The 3,742-nt window shown below is 48.6% G+C and overlaps 1 pseudogene across 1 annotated transcript in view; it reads left to right on the top strand.

Moving 5' to 3' along the window:
• LOC104998956 overlaps positions 1 to 3,251 on the top strand; it is a 4,041-nt pseudogene extending 790 nt beyond the window's left edge. The window contains exons 2-3 of the transcript XR_826525.1: positions 1,532 to 1,633; positions 3,200 to 3,251. The product of XR_826525.1 is annotated as a ubiquitin-conjugating enzyme E2 D3 pseudogene (transcript). The remainder of the gene's footprint in view (positions 1 to 1,531; positions 1,634 to 3,199) is intronic.
• The last annotated feature ends 491 nt before the right edge of the window (positions 3,252 to 3,742 follow it).

Raw genomic sequence — 3,742 nt, 5'->3', positions numbered from 1 at the left:
AAGAGTGTGATATCAAGCGGAGGGGAATCAGCTCCAGTCACTGGGAAGCAGTGTGAGACCCACCCCTCAGAATTATACCTCCCTCCATCGGTCATTGCCAACTGGGGAGAGGTCCCCAGCCGTCTTCCTGCAGGTGGGAGACAAGCCAACCTTCCACGGTTCAAAACAAGCCTCCAGGTACAGAAAGTCTGAAGAGCACTGAAAAGCCTGGCAGTAAACTGTTTAAGTTCTCTGGTGGTTGTTGTTCAGCTGCTAAGTTGTGTCTGACTCTTTGCGACACGGTGGACTGCAGCATGCCAGGCTTCCCTGTCCTTCACTATTAGCTCAAACTCATGTCCATTTAAGCTGGTGATGCAATCTAGCCATCTCTTCCTCTGCCACCCTCTTCTCCTCCTGCCCTCAGTCTTTCCCAGCATCAGGGTCTTTTCCAGTGAGTTAGCTCTTGGCATCAAGTGGCCAAAGTATTGGAGCCTCAGCTTCAGCATCAGCCCTCCCGATGAATATTCAGGGCTGATTTCCTTTAGGATTGAGTGGCACTTTCTTTTAACTCCATACAAAGCAGAATCAAGGGTATGGATAAACCACGCAGAAAAGAGGACATTCTGATGTGGGGAAAAGAGCCTGCAGAAATCCTTAACAAAGAGCTGGCATCTGAATGGTGACTGAGCTTTCCCTCTGAAAAGAAGAGTGGTTTTCTAAGGATGGAAGACAGCTTGCACCTTCAGGGATGAGAGACTGAACCACAAATAGACATTGGTCTCATAGGTGACAACAGAACTCTGACGCAGAGCCTCTGTAGCAACCAGCCCAGAACCATCACGAGAGGGGTCAGTGACTGCCAGCGCCTTAATGGTCCCCCTTTTCCAACTTGGAACCAGTCAGAGAAAGCCAAATATACTCCTGGGGTTTTCCCTGGAGGCCCAGTGGTAAAGAACCTGTCTGCTAATGCAGGAGACACAAGAGACTTGGGTTCGATCCCTGGGTCGGGAAGATGCCCTGGAGTAGGAAATGGCAACCCACTCCAGTACTCTTGCCTGGGAAATCCCAAGGACAGAGGAGCCTGGTGGGCTACAGTCCATGAGGCCACAAAGAGTCGGACACGACTGAGCAACTAAAAACCAGTTGTTAAGACTTCGCCTCCCAGTGCAGAGGATACCGGTTTGATCCCTGGTCAGAGGAGCTAAGAGTCCACATGCCTGGTGGCCAAAAAAACAAAATATAAAAAACAGAAATAACATTGTAACAAATTCAATAAAGACTTTTTTCCCACACCGAAAAAATATTTAGAGAAACAAACAAACTCCCAAATCAATCACAGAAGATGTCTGCTTCTAATTATCCCGTCTCCAGCTTCCTGACCCCAGCTTCCAATGAAGACATCCCTGTGCCTTCCTTCACATCCTCCCTGAAACTCTCCCACCTGCCCGGTGGCCCGTGAGTCCCTGCAAAACGCAAATGATGCATCTGACTCCTCTGCTGAACGAACTGTCTTTTCTGGTTCTCATCTGGCGGTTCATGTTTGTTTCGTCAGATCTGGTACAGCGGCAGCCTGGCTCATGAAGAGGATTGAAGGCAAGGAGACGAGTGCCCCCGAGAGGGTGGAGAGGCTGGAACTCTGTCCTACGGCTGGCAGGTGTGTCTCCTGGTCCAGCCTCTCTGGATGGTCTGGGAGCATATGTTAAAAGGTTAAACACGCATCCCATTGACCCAGCAATTCCACCTCCAGGAGTGTGTCCTACACACTTGCCCAGAAGTGCATGTACAAGAATGCAGGCAGTGCTGTTCGTGTGGCTTCTCTTGTTCCAGAGTGCAGGCTCAGTAGTTGTTGTTCACGGGCTTAGTTGCCCTGTGGCGTGCAGGATTTTAATTCCCAGACCGGGGATAAAACCCATGTCCCCTGCATTGCAAAGTGGATTCTTAACCAATGGACACCAGGGAAGTCCCCCAAGACATATTTTTAAGTGGAAAAAAAAAAAGCAAGGTGCATAAGGGCATGAAGTGTATGATCCTATTTGTGCAAATAAAGATGCTTGTATGCTTAGCAACTTGATGGACACAGACCATCAAGAGTGGTTGCCTTTGGCAAGTCAGAATGGGAGTCAGGGAGACAGAAGATATTGTGACATCTTTATTAGTACTTTTCTGGGGTGTTTAAACTTCTTGCGATGTGCACTTATCCCTTTTGTAGTAAAAACTAGTGTACGGAAGCTGTATTTTCTGTGCCCCTTTCCCTCGGGCCGTATACCTTCGGTGTGCTCCTGACTTCTTCCAACAGTCAGGAGGATCTGTGGCTCTGTGCCTGAGTACTTCATTCTTTGCCAGAAATACCAGGGAATGAAGAGCCCCAGGTAGCCCTCAACCAACAGCTAATTAGAGTGGATGTCTCGAAGAAGGAAATGGCAACCCAATTCTGTATTCTTGCCTGCAGAATCCCACGGACAGGGGTTGAACCTGGTGGGCTATATAGTCCATGGGGTTGAACATGACTGAGGTTGGACATGACTGAGCCATTGAGCACGCATCAGTGTAGTAGAAAAAAAAACATCGTGTTCTGTTAACAAATATAGTACAAATAAAATAAACAAAAATAAAATAAAGTAGACATCTAACCACCATCCCAAGTCCCTACCTCCTTGGTGGAAAAAGCCCTGGGGAATGTGTTCTCCGCTATCTGCCAACAAATTGCTGTTTCACAATCAATTACAGGCTTGACAACACACCCTTCTGGCTGCCTGCCCTTCTTGCTGGTGTGTCTGCATCTCCTAAATAAACTACATACTCTTGGACCCTCATCTCAGGGTTTGTTTCTGAGGGAATGCAAACCAAGTCAATCAGTTTAAGTGACAAAAAAAATAAATAAATAAAGGAGAGACCACTCTGTCTGAGGAGTCAGATGGATTTGATTCCAGCCCCCTCCATTTTTGGCTGTGTGATGCTGGAGAAAGTTAATTGAGCTCCCTGGCCTCAGTTCCCACATCTCTAAAATGAGCATAACAGAAGTATCTGCCTCATGCGTTGGCCATGAGGACTAAATAAGGCACTTAATGCATAGGAAACGCTTATCCTAATGCCAGGCACATGGTAACTACTCAATGCGTGTTAACTGCAGGCAGGCTCAAGTTAAGGCAGGAGGCAGAGAAGCCGAAGCTGGTCCTGCTATGGCCAGGGCACCTGGTTGACCCTTCTGTGGCCATTCCAGTGTCTCTGGGCCCACCTACTTCCTCCTGTCTCATTTCTCTGATGGCCATTAAGTGCCTCTGCAGAAAGGAGATCCTCACTGCAATGCTGATTGCGGAGCAACTGAACTGTCCACCAGAAGTCCCAGCCTGCCTTGACCCTGGTCTCTCTTTAGAATGTGAGCCTTGGCTGTGGGTAGTCAGTCTGTGTGTAGGGAGGTGACACCCTCCTGCCCCGCTTCTGGGTTGGCCACCGGCACGATGACAATGCATGGAGTCACCCAGTCTTTCTCCTGCTACCTTGAGATATTCCCGAGATGGAGAGGGTGCTGGGAATTGCTGTGGTCAGGGAAAGACAGAGCTTTGTGAAACCAAAGTTGGGCTGTATTTGGGAGAGCAACCTGCCCCAGACAAAACCTGTCATATGACTCACTGAAACTGAGTAATTAAGCTCTGTTATAGCCCACGGCTGGTGGATCAAAAAGTATAATCGTAACCCAAGAGTAGGGGAGGAAGTGAGCACAGGTGAGCCCCTGAGCCCGAGGAGAGGGGTATGAAGGAGACCC

This window comes from Bison bison, unplaced genomic scaffold (genome assembly GCF_000754665.1).
Source record: "Bison bison bison isolate TAMUID 2011002044 unplaced genomic scaffold, Bison_UMD1.0 scf7180017864340, whole genome shotgun sequence".
Lineage (NCBI taxonomy): Eukaryota > Metazoa > Chordata > Mammalia > Artiodactyla > Bovidae > Bison > Bison bison.
This window is presented reverse-complemented; position numbering and strand designations above follow the sequence as displayed.